Source organism: Elephas maximus, chromosome 1 (genome assembly GCF_024166365.1).
Source record: "Elephas maximus indicus isolate mEleMax1 chromosome 1, mEleMax1 primary haplotype, whole genome shotgun sequence".
In the NCBI taxonomy this organism is placed as follows: Eukaryota; Metazoa; Chordata; class Mammalia; order Proboscidea; family Elephantidae; genus Elephas; species Elephas maximus.
In genome coordinates, this window is record NC_064819.1 from 71732326 (window position 1) to 71745383 (window position 13058).

Genomic DNA, 13058 nt, shown 5'->3' on the forward strand with positions numbered 1-13058 from the left:
ACACACGTACATACATATATATGTGTACACACACACACACACATATATATTCATGGAAACCCTGGTGGCATAGTGGTTAAGTGTTACAGCTGTTAACCAAGGGGTCTGTAGTTTGAATCCACCACGTGCTCCTTGGAAACTCTATGGGCAGTTCTCCTCTGTTCTACAGGGTCACTACAGGGTCCCCATGAGTCGGAATTTACAGCTACGGGTTTGGTTTTGGTTTTGGTATATATATTCATTTGGAAATTCTGCCAAATTATTAATCTTTAAATAGTAACAGTCCAACTAAACACAAAGTATTTAGATATATTTACAGCAACTATAACAGAGAACAGGAATTATATTCTGATAAACAGTTCCAGAAAAAATAAATAAATACAAATAAATAAAGATGAACAGCACAGTAAAAAACCAAGCAAAGGACACAACATGTAAGAGAAGTACAGATGAAGAGTAAACTCAGTTAAGTATCAAGCTCATTCACAGTCAAGAAATGCTGGTGGAAGGGTAAATTGGTATAGACTTTTTAGAGGCCAAACTGGTAAGATGCTAAAAGAATTAAAAAATAATTCCACGTCTAGAAAATAATAAGGAAACAATCAGAGGATGTGTGTAAACATACTCCTTGTGATATTTCTAATTTTATTTTTTTACATTATGGTAATCCATACCTTGAAATATTGTACAACCATTTAAACTAGATTTTGTTTTTACATATTACCTGCAGCTATTTTCCCCTCTCTCTTTTTTAATTGTGGTCAATATATAAATCATAAAACATTTGCCATTTCGACTTTCTTCCCTGTACAATTCAATGGCACTGTATTCATTATGTTGTGCAGCCATCATTTTTCATTTCCAAATTTTTCCACCACCCTTAGCAGAAGCTCAGTGTCCCCTAAGAAATGAGTACCTCCTAAATTATTATTTTTTAAATTTATTTATTGTGCTTTAGGTGAAAGTTTACAAATCAAATCAGTCTCTCATACAAAAAGCCATACACACCCACTGTGCAGTCCCAGCTGCTCTCCCCTTAATGAGACAGCACATTCCCCTTCTCCACCCTGTATTCCCCGTGTCCATTCAACCACCTCCTGTCCCCCTCTTCCTTCTCATCTTGCCACCAGCCTGGAGTCACTCACATAGTCTCATGTGTACTTGAGCCACGAAATTCACTCCCCACCAGCATCATTGTCTGTCTTATAGTCCAAGCCAATCCCTGTCTGTAGAGCTGGTTTCAGGAATGGTTCCAATCTTAGGCTATCAAAGGGTCCAGGGACCATGACCGTCAGGGTCCCTCTGGACTCAGTCAGACCATTAAGCCTGGTCTTTTCATGAGAATTTAAGATCTGCGTCCCACTGTTCTCCTGCTTCATCAGGGATTCTCTGTTGTGTTCCCTGTCAGAGCAGTGATCAGTGGTAGCTGTGATCAGTGGTAGCCGGGCACCATCTAGTTCTTCTGGTCTCAGGCTGATGGAGTCTCTTGTTTATGTGGCCCTTCCTGTCTCTTGGGCCCATATTTACCTTGTGTCTTTGGTGTTCTTCATTCTCCTTTGCTCCAGGTGGGTTGAGACCAATTTACGTATCTCAGATGGCCTCTTGCTAGTGTTTAAGACCCCAGATGCCTCTCACCAAAGTGGAATGCAGAACGTTTTCTTAATATATTTTGTTATGCCAACTGACCTAGATGTCCCCTGAAACCATGGTCCCCAGACCCTTAAATTATATTTTTGAAGAAGACTAAATAATACTAGAAAATGCTCACAATGTTAAGAAAAAAAAAAAAGATTTTGTGAATTAATAAACTCTACATATAGAAAAAATACATAAAAAGGCATGGTAGGATTACCTGTGGTTTCTAATTTGCTTTAAACTTTTCTGAATGTCCTACAAGGTCTACAATGAACATGTATTTCTTTGTAATATAATAAAAATAAATATTTCACTGAAAGAAATTTGGAACATGAGGCAAGCCACTGTTAACCCTCATTTAATAGCAAGGTCTTCCTGGAATATTTTGTTGTTAGTTGCTGTCAAACAGATGTGGCACAAGTGCTCACTTGTCTATGCCAAAAATTTTGGAAGACAGCTTCCTGGCCAACCAACTGGAAGAGATTCATATTTATGCCTAGTCCCAAGAAAGGTGACCCAACCGAATGCAGAAATTATTGAACAATATCATTAATATCACAGGCAAGCAAAATTTTGCTGAAGATCATTCAAAAGTGGATGCAGCAGTATATTGACAGGGAACTGCGAGAAATTCAAGCTGGATTCAGAAGAGGACATGGAACCAGGAATATCATTGCTGATATCCAATGGATCCTGGCTGAAAGCGGAGAACACCAGAAAGATGTTTACCTATGTTTTATTGACTATGCAAAGGCATTTGACTATGTGGATCATAACAAATTATGGATAACACTGTGAAGAATGAGAATTCCAGAACACTTAACTGTGTACGTAGATCAAGAGGCAGTTGTTTGACAAGAACAAGGAACTACTGTGTGGTTTAAAATCAGTAAAGGTATGCATCAGGGTTGTATCCTTTCACCCTACCAATTCAATCTGTATGCTGAGCAAATAATCCAAGAAGCTGGACTATATGAAGAAGAATGGGGCATCAGGATAGGAAGAAGATTCATTAGCACCCTGTGTTATGCAGATGACACAACCTTGCTTGCTGAAAGTGAAGAGGGCTTGAAGTACTTAGTGATGAAGATCAAAGACCACAGCCTTGACTATGGATTACACCTCAACATAAACAAAACAAAAATCCTCACAAATGGACCAATAAGCCACATCATGATAAACAGAGGAAAAACTGAAGTTGTCAAGGATTTCATTTTACTTGGATCTACAATCAACACCCATGGAGGCAGCAGTCAAGAAATCAAAAGAGGCATTGCATTGGGCAAATCTGCTGCAAAAGACCTCTTTAAAGTGTTGAAAAGCAAAGATGTCACCTTGAAAACTAAGGTGCACCTGACCCAAACCATGGTATTTTCAACTGCTTCATATGCATGTGAAAGCTGGACAATGAATAAGGAAGACTGAAGAAGAATTGATGCCTTTGAATGGTGCTGTTGAAGAAGAATACTGAATATACCACGGATTGCCAAAAGAACAAATAAATCTATCTTGGAAGAAGTACAACCAGAATACTCCTTAGAAGCAAGGATGGTGAGACTACATCACACATACTCTGGACATGTTATCAGGAGGGATCAGAGCCCGGAGAAGGGCATCATGCCTGGTAAAGGAGAGGGTCAGAGAAAAAGAGGAAGACCCTCAAGGAGATGGATTGACATAGTGGCTGCAGCAATGGGTTTAAGCATAACAATTGTGCGGATGGTGCAGGACTGGGCAGTGTTTTTTCTGTTGTACGTAAGGTCGCTATGAGTCGAAACCAACGTGACAACACCTAACAACAACGGTTGCCGTCACGTGTGTCAGAGTGCAACTGCTTCTTAGGGTTTTTGGGGCTGTGACCTTTGGGAAGCAGAGCACCAGGCCCGTATCCTGTAGTGCCTTCGGGTGCTTTCGAACCGCCATGTTTCGGCTAGTAGTGGAGTGACTCACCGTTTCTGTCACCCAGGGACCCATCTGGAATACTACAGGACCAAACATTTATCTCCAAAATTGAAATGAACTATAGCAGTTTCACATTTTATGGTCCCCCAATTTTTTTTAAATGTAGTTTTGATTTAAAAAATCTTAATGATGGAAGAAAATCGAAAGATCCAGCCCTTGGCATATCATTGGTGGGAGAGTAACTACTGGTCCTATTGAAAAGCCGTGGAAGTTAGATCTGCTCCCCTGATTTTTTGGTGGTTCCTATAAACATCTTGTTATTGAAAGCCTAATTATGCAGTGTGTAAATGTTTTGAGAACTGAAGTCATCAGCATCTCAAAAAAAGCTGGAAGTGTTCATTTAAAATCTGTATCAGCAGCTTCCCTCCCCACCGTCAGTTGTTAATCTAAAGCTGTGTAGTCAACAGTGGATTCTGGGTAATCGCCCTGAACGTCAGTCAAACTCCACTGACAGGGCAGTCTAGGCTGGCTGTTTATTTTGAAAGGAGCTCACAGAGCAGATGTAACACTCAGGCTGTTAAATGTGAGAATTGGATCAGAACTTCCCGTTAACGGCCAGAGCAGAGTTTTGATCACTCATTAGGATAAGTAAAACGTTTTAAAGTGAAAAATGCTTTAAAAATCACTTTAGCGCCCAAATACGTATCTAATGAGAGTGAGTCTTTTACTTTCTGTGTACTGTTTTCTAGACTGGTTTATTGGAGCTTCAGAAATATTTTTGTTAAGCTGAAGGTCAGTATAATTTTAGGCATCTCTCCGAGCCTGAATTTCTTTTTCATATGATGTTGCTTTCAAGTTTTTAAAATTGTATAATTCATTGGAAGCCTCACTTTCTATTCATACACAGACACTCACATACAAACTTCACATGAATATACAGAGAGAGAGAGCCCTGGTGGCGCAGTGGTTAAGAGTTCAGCTGCTAACAAAAAGGTCAGGAGTTTGAGTCCACCAGCCACTCCTTGGAAACCTTATGGGGCAGTTCTACTCTGTATTAAAGGGATGCTATTTTGTGCTATAAAAAAAATAAATAAAATTTTTTTTTTATTTTGTGCTATAGGGTCGCTATGAGTTGGAATCGACTCGACGGCACTGGGTTTGGTTTTTGGTTTGATATGAGTCAGAAGGAAACCCTGCTGGCGTAGTGGTTAAGTGCTACGGGTGCTAACCAAAGTGTCGGCAGTTCGAATCGCCAGGCACTCCTTAGAAACTCTATGGGGCAGTTCTACTCTGTCCTATAGGGTCTCTATGAGTTGGAATCGACTCGACGGCACTGGGTTTTTTTGTTTGGTATGAGTCAGAATCGACTTTTCTGCAACTGGTTTTGTTTTTATGGTTTGTATACATACGTACATCTATACATGTCGTTGTTAGGTGCTGTTGAGTCGGTTCTGACTCATTGCGAACCAACAGGACAGACTAGAACTGCCCCACAGCATTTCCAAGGAGCGGCTGGTGGATTTGAACTGCTGACCTTTTGGTTAGCAGCCAAGCTCTTAACCACTAGGCCACCAGAGCTCTCTCCCTCTCTCTCTATAAAAAGCTTTAAATGACTAGTTTAGACTCAGGGCTTTATTTTTATCAAAGATCTCCCCTGAAGATATAAGTCAGTTGCCTCAACCAAATGGTCACATCCTCTTCCTTCCCCAAACTCCATGTATCTTTCCATAACAGGTAGTAAAGTGTCTGAAATTCTGCCCTCAGAGATTTATTATTTAGGGTTAAGCTTGACTCATTTTGTGTCATTAATGCCGCATGGTGGATGAAGTCTAGGAGCCTAAGCCTGGGTTTGAATTCTGGTTTTTCTCCTGAGTCATATGACCTTGGGCAGACTCTATTCTCCTGTCCTTCAGTGTCCTCATCTGTAAAGTAGGTCTAATATTGTTAGTACCTCTCTCATAGGGTTGTTATAAGAAGTAAATAAGATTAACATAAAATTCTATTAATATGAATCCTTGATAAATATCCATTATTATTTCTTCTGGTGGGAGAATTTCAAAGCAACTTGAGCATCTCAGGGGAAGATGCAAAAAGAGGCCAGAATGGAAATGTTGATGGAATAAAGTTAATATAAACTTCACATACTGGATACATTTGCTTAGGCCTGAAGTGCTCTATATTGAGTTTTGCATATTTTTAGATAAAGGTTTAACATGATTTTCTGTATTTCATGAACTAGTTTCTTCCCATTCCCAACTCCCTTCTATAATTGTCCTCTCAACATTTTCTATTGCTCCTTGTGGAATAATTAGGAACAGCTGGCTTAATTTTCCCCATTCAGCTGGCGTGGGTCCTATCAATAAGTTGCAGATTCCTCTGTGTCACTCCCATTAAGAGTGACCATGACCACAGAAGGAATCTGCAATGGTGGACTAGTTATTTTCAGAGGTAAAGAAAAAAAAATTTTTTTTTGGCTGATTTTTTAGCTATAACACAACATTCTTTTTCTTGTTTTTTAAAAGTTATGCCATAGGTCTACTGTCCTATGGGAGGACCACTCTGTCTTCCAAATCATCCCCAAGTCACCTTAATGAGCCCGTCACTGCAGAAACATGTATTTTGCAAAGCAGACACAGAGGGCTTTCCATTTCACAAGGTCACGATGGGATTAACATGAATTGAATCTTATTCTTTTTTCTGAAACCAACTGCCAGGTGTTAAAAAAGGACTTCTGCGGGGCTTACTGGTTGGTGATAGACATCTACGCGATGCACTTGGGAAGGTAAGTGCATCTCTTTTTGGGACTTGGAAGCTTCACATTGGGAACCCTCCCAGACATCCCCCTATGCGCTTCTTCATTTGTATCCTTTTTTGCTATAATAAAACTATAATTATAAGTTAAAAAAATAAAAAAGGAAAAAAAGGACTTCTGCAGAATTCTGGGCAATAACTGTTGATGCAGGATGATGGGAAGCCTTCAGTTATCTTTTCTGGGGAAGGGAAAGGCCCGTTCTTATGGCTTCTTCCATACTGTGTTGGGACCTAGAGCCAAAGAAATGGTCCATCTGTCACCCATATGACTAATCTTTCAGGAAAATTACAAACCTAGCCTGAGCACTTGAAACATGTTGATGTATAACATAGTGATTAAAAGCACAGGTTTTAAAACCGACAGACCTGGATTCGAATTTCCATGTAAACACTAACTAGCTTTGTTAAGTAATTAGTCTCTTAGCTACACTTTCCTCCTCTGCATGACGGGGCTAGATATACCTCTCCCATAAGAATTGAAAGAAGTTATGCATGTAAAACATCTGGTACATAATAGAAAGTGAATAAGAGGTAATAAACATAATTATTGCTATTGATCAGCCAGTGATCATATTTTGACCATCGAATACTGCACTGTAGGTAAGGAAGAAGGCGGGACAGGAGTAGCCCATACTTGTTATAGGGAGCCACATCCCCAGGTTGAACCCCTCTGCTAGGATGCATTGGAGAATTTTATTCTAGATAGACTCCTTGGCCTTGAATAGTTAATGCACCCAAATTTTCTCCTTGCTATTGCACAGTCTTAGTGCTGTTGATGCTAGAGCCACTAACAAGCTGCTAAGAATGTCAATAAACACCACTAATTACTTTGAATTACACTCCCATCAGGTTAGCCCAGAGTCAGAAATTTACAAAGCAAGTAAAGTGCCTCCTAATCTAACTAGTGGAGCAATTTGAGTTGAGCCTATTCTTTTTGGAATGCTTCCTTGGACATCTATCTACACGTTTTCACATGTCACCAATAGTGAACAAAATCAGGATACCTGGTCACCTTAAATGTGACTAAACAGTATGATGTTTATAATTATATGCATTTTTTTACATAAATGGATTTCTAAAAAATAGAATTGCATACTTTCCTGATGTGAAGACAAGGTTATAGCTAAGCTTGTGGTTTCCATCCCTTTTGTCTCCCTATTATAACCTCTCTCCCTATTACAGCAACCAAAAAAAAAAAGCCAAACCCGTTGCCGTCAAATCAATTTTGACTCGTAGCGACCCTATAAGACAGAGTAGAACTGCCCCATAGAGTTTCCAAGGATCACCTGGTGAATTTGAACTGCCAATCTTTTGGTTAGCAGCTGCAGCACTTAGCCACTATGCCACCAGGGTTTCCCATTATAGTGACAGTTACAACTAAGCCTACTGCCATCAAGTGGATTCAGACGCATGGTGATCCCACGTGTTACAGAGTAGAACTGTTCCATAGGCTTTTCTTGGCTGTGATCTTTATGGAAGCAGATTACCAGGCCTTTATTCCATGTTGCCACTAGATGGGTTTGAACCACCATCCTTTAAGTTAGTAGTTGTGCGTAAACTGGGCCACCCAAGGACCTAAGTAAAACTATGTTTATGAATTAGGGGAGCAGATGGCCACTCATGCCTATAAAATAAAGTATGAATGATGAGTGATGGGTACACACAGGTCTGTAACTGTCCAAATGCACAGTAGCACCTGCCACATCCTAGGGTGTATACAGAGATAATGGAAGCCATGGTACTTTCAATTGCCTCATACGCATGTGAAAGCTGGACAATGAAAAAGGAAGGCCAAATAAAAAGTGAAAGATTTGAATTGTGGTGTTGGCAAAGAATACTGACTATATCTTGGACTGCCAGAAGAACGAACAAATCAGTCTTGGAGGAAGTACAGCTAGAGTGTTCCTTAGAAGGGAGGATGGAGAGGCACCTCACTTACTTTGGACACATTTTTGGGAGTGACCAAGCACCAGAGAAGGACATCATGCTTGGTAAAGTAGAAGGTCAGAGAAAAAGAGGGAGACACTCAGTGAGATGGATTTACACAGTGGCTACGACAGTGGGGTTAAACATAGCAAGGATTGTGAGGATGGTGCAGGACTGGGTAATGTTTTGTTCTGTTATTCATACGGTTGCTCTGAGTTGGAGCTTTCTTGATGGCTCCTAACAGCAACATACGGAGTTATGGGGGGTTCATGGGCATTGATGCCTTATTCTATTCTTTAGCCGTCTCCCTGCCCCCAACACACCAGAGGCTTGCATTGGCACAATGGAGCTGAGCTCTGAGGAGGTGAGTGAGGTCAGCCAGCACTTAGGCAGAGAAACAGAGTGAAGCCAGGCAGGAATGGGGCAGTGGGGCACACCTCCTTTCTCTGGTCCCCTGAATGAACGCATTCATTCATTGTCCCCATCTTCCATCTCAAATTCCTTTGCTCCATTTCTCTGTGGGATAACTTTCTCTACCTCTGTGTGAGATACAGAAACAGGGGTGGGTCTCAAATAGTTGGAATTCTTTTCTATTTTGCCACTGCATTTGCTTTCCTTCAGTTGGAACAAAAGGGTGTAGAGTTTGGATGAAAACCAACAGGGTTGTAAAGAATTTTATCTTTGGATGAGGCTTTCAATAACTGCTTTCTGTGTCCTGGGAGCCTAGAATGGCCTTGTGAGTAAGTAGAGAGCACTTACCAACCCAAACAAATATTTTCCCAGGCTTCCCTTCACTGTGGAGCCACACTGGATTCCAAAATGGAAAAGGTTAGTGTAAATTCTTGCTTACCCTGCACACTTTTTCTCCCCAAATCAGAGGGAATTTTGAATGTAGGAAGGAAGGAAATAAGGTTGAGAGATGAAGTGCAAAACATAACGGAGTGAAGACTTTTCTTTTCCTTGCCTCTGGCCCCAGGCTCGCTGGTTGGACCTTCACTGAGGTTGCGCTGTTTACAGAGCTGGGGGGATGAATCTGTACTGGGTATGTCCAGGGTCTCCTGGCCAGGCCCCCTACTATAGCTTAGCCTGTGTCACAAGCAAACTGGGATGTTTGGGTTTAGGGGATAATGCTATCGACTCTGGAGTCATATTGCCTGGAGTGTAATCCCTGCCATGCTCTAACTATGCAGCCTTGGGCAAGTCACTTAACCTCTCTGTGCCACACTTGTCATCTGTAAAATAAAGGCTGGAGTGACACAAATAGGGTTGTTAAGGGGGTTAAAGTAATAATTATAAACTGCTTGGAAGAATGCCTGGCACCTAGTAAATGCTCAATTAATGCTAATTATTATTATCTAAGCCTAAGGTAATATTCAAAGAGTCCCTGTGGCACAATGGTTAAGTTCTTGGCTAGTAACCAAAAGGTTGGTGGCTCAAATCCACCCAGTGGCTCCGCAGGAGAAAGACCTGGCGATCTGTTCCCGTAAAGATTACAGCCTAGGACACCCTACAAGGCAGTTCTACCTGTCTCATGGGGTTGCCATGAATCGAAATCTATTCCATGGCACCTAATAACAAGAAGAATAAAGGTAGCATAGAGAGGAAGCGGCTCACCTTGTTCCATGGTGTTATTAAAACGGAGAGTTTGACTTTAGATACGTACACTGAGGCTGGGCCTCAGCTGTTTGATTCACAAGGAATGAACTGATGAAACATGACCCTAACCCAGGGTATTCGCCTCAATATCAACCTTTCAAAGGATAACTGATGAAAAATGACCCTAACCCAGGGTATTCGCCTCAATATCAACCTTTCAAAGGCTAATAATGTCTTAGCAATCTCTGATTTCCAAAAGGTATTCCTTTCTTTCTTCTTTTTTTTAGTAACAAAAGATAAACATATTTGTAGTGAAAATTCATATAATACTAAAGCGTAGAAAATAAAAACCAAAGGCATTCTTCCACAAACTCCATTTGCCACACACTGTTAACAATTATGGGTTTTGTATTCAAAAAAAAAAAAAGACAGAAAAGAAAAAGGAATAATAATTTCATTTGGTTGCTGACGCTTCTGAGATCCAAGTTCTTTTAGTTCTGCTGTCTATTCAAGAAAAATGAATTATTCAGTAGTTAGTGTGACTAACATTACCAATGCGAAGGAAACTAATTTGTTGAAAGGTTTTTTTTTAAGGTCCATTTCTCAGTGACTCAGCTAGCCTTATTAATATTACCTTAGTAAGTAAGATTCATTGTCTCACAGCACTGCATTTTGCTAATCACATATTCCTGAGGCCAACTTAAGCTTATCACTTATTCAGGCACTAAATCTTTATTTTGAAAAAAAAAAAAAAAAAGGCAAAAGCCTCACTAGACACCAACCAAGAACAGTTGATTCTAACGACTTGTTTGCTACATGACTTACTGGGAATCAAATAAAGTGGCTGGCTGAAGTTCCTGCCTTTCACTACATATAAAATGGGCGTAAGATATTAGTTTGTCAGATGGTCGTAAGAAGGTCCTAGAAAGTGTGAAATGCCTCCATTCAAAACTAGATAAGATATTATATTTCCGAAAAGTGATAAATTGGACTTCATCAAAATTAAAAATGCCTGCTCTTTAAAGCCAGGGATTGGGAGAAAAATCTTTGCAAAGCACCTATCTGATAAAAGACTTGTATTCAGAATATACAGAGCTCAAATCTTAACAATAAGAAAAATTAAAAAACCCAGTAAAAAATGGGCAGAAGATTTGAGTAGACACTTCACCAAAGAAGATATACAGATGGCAAATAAGCACGTAAAAAGATGCTCAATGTCATTAGCCATCAGGGAAATGCAAATGAAAACCACAATGAGATATCTTTACATACCTATTAGAATGGCCAAAATCAAAAAGACCAACCATACCAAGTGTTGACAAGAATGTAGGAGGAACTGAAACTCTCATACACTGCAGGTGGGAATGTAAAATGATACAACTTCTTTGGAAAATAGTTGGTCAGTTTCTTAAAAAGCTGCCCATCCATGTACCATTCAACCCGGTCATTTCAAGAGAAATGATAATATATGTCTATAAAAGACTTCTATATAAATGAGCATAGCAGCTTTATTTGTAATAGCCAAAAACTGGAAACAACTGAAATATTCACCAGAAGGTATCCCTACAATGGAACGTTACTCAATAATAAAAAAGAGTAAACTATTGATACCAGAACAATATGAACCAATCTCCAAATAATTATGCTGGGACTGAAGCCAAAGAGTACATTTTATTTTATTCCATCTGTATGAAACTCTGGAAAATACAATTAGTCTATAGTGACAGAAAGCACACCAGTGGTTGCTTTGGGAGGAGGGTCCAAGAGGGGCAGGGGGAATGGATTACAAAGGGACAAAAGGAAACTTTTGAGGATGAGGGGTATGTTCACCATCTTGATTGTGGGGATGGTTTCCTGGTGTATACACATATCAAACTTATCTAACGGTACACTTTAAATGTGTGCTGTTTGTTGTTATTATTGTTGGTTACCGTCCAGTTTTTCGGACTCATGGTGACCCCATGTGACAGAGTAGTATTGTCCCATAGAGTTTTCTTGGCCATAATCTTTATAGAAGCTGATTGTGAGGGCTTTCTTCCGCCAAGCCACTGAGTGGGTTTAAACCACATTGTACGTCAATTAGTTAATAATATCTCAATAAAGTTGTTTTTAAAAGATGCTGTAGTTTGGGAATACGCATATAAGCTTTGGAATCTGTCTGACCTGGGTTCTAATTATGGCGAAGACAGCTACTTGTCCCCCAACATCCACTCTTCCCTTATCCATTAGTATTAGAACCCCTGAGTGTTAGCAGAGCACATGGCTGCCTGGAATAAAGACTATACTCTTCTGTCCCTCTTTGCAGCTGGTGGTGCCCATGATTAAGTTCTGTCCAGTGGGATATAAGCAGAAATATTATGTGTGACTTCTAACAAGGGTCCTTAAAGTATAGGACACACATTTCTCTGGCCTTCTTCCTTTCTGCTAGCTGGAATAAGAATGTGATAGCTGGAACCAGAGTGGCCCACATGGACCATGAGGAAGAAGACACATGTGGACAATAGTGGGTGACAATGAAAGGACCTGAAGACCTCAATGCCTTGGCGCACCATTATCAGCCCTGTACTATTCACTTTCAATCTTTACATATGTGTGTGTGAGAGAAACAAAGAATTAAACGTCTACACTTTAAGTGTTTGGGTTTTCTGACATTGGCCTAATCCTATGTGACATGTTCAACAAATTACAATTTTCTCATCTATTGAATTTGAAAAATAATTCCTATCTCAAAGAGTTACTATGAGGACTAAATGAGATGATGCATTTAAAGCACTTTGCATTGTGCCTGGCCCATAGTAAACGCTCGATAAAATGTAAGTTTCAATTACCATTATTATTTACAGTCAATTATCCATGATTTAGGAAATAAAATCAGCACCATGTGTACAATATTGTCAATACAATCAATGCCACTGAATTGTACATTTAAAAATGGCTAAAATGGCAATTTTTCTATTAGGTATATATTTTTAACCACAATTTAAAAAAAATAAAAGGAAATTAAGTACATGGATAAGCCTTGAAAACATTATGCTGAATGAAAGAAGCCAGTCACAATGGGCTACATATTGAATGATTCCATTCATATGAACTGTGCAAAATTGGCAAATTCATAAAGACACAAAGTAGATTAGTGGTTGCCTAGGGCTTCGGGGGGTGGGGGGTGGGCAGGTGGGGATTGGGTGATG

General features: G+C 39.8%; 1 protein-coding gene and 1 long non-coding RNA gene across 2 annotated transcripts in view; one reads left to right on the forward strand and one right to left on the reverse strand.

Moving 5' to 3' along the window:
* Nucleotides 1-13058, reverse strand: part of RIPOR2 (RHO family interacting cell polarization regulator 2) — a 301690-nt gene that overhangs the window by 220324 nt on the left and 68308 nt on the right. The gene's annotated exons all lie outside the window — the stretch shown is intronic.
* LOC126076559 (uncharacterized) lies at nucleotides 7460-12314 on the forward strand. The gene is made up of 3 exons (XR_007517506.1): nucleotides 7460-8638; nucleotides 9058-9102; nucleotides 12299-12314. It is a non-coding gene; the product is annotated as an uncharacterized LOC126076559 (long non-coding RNA).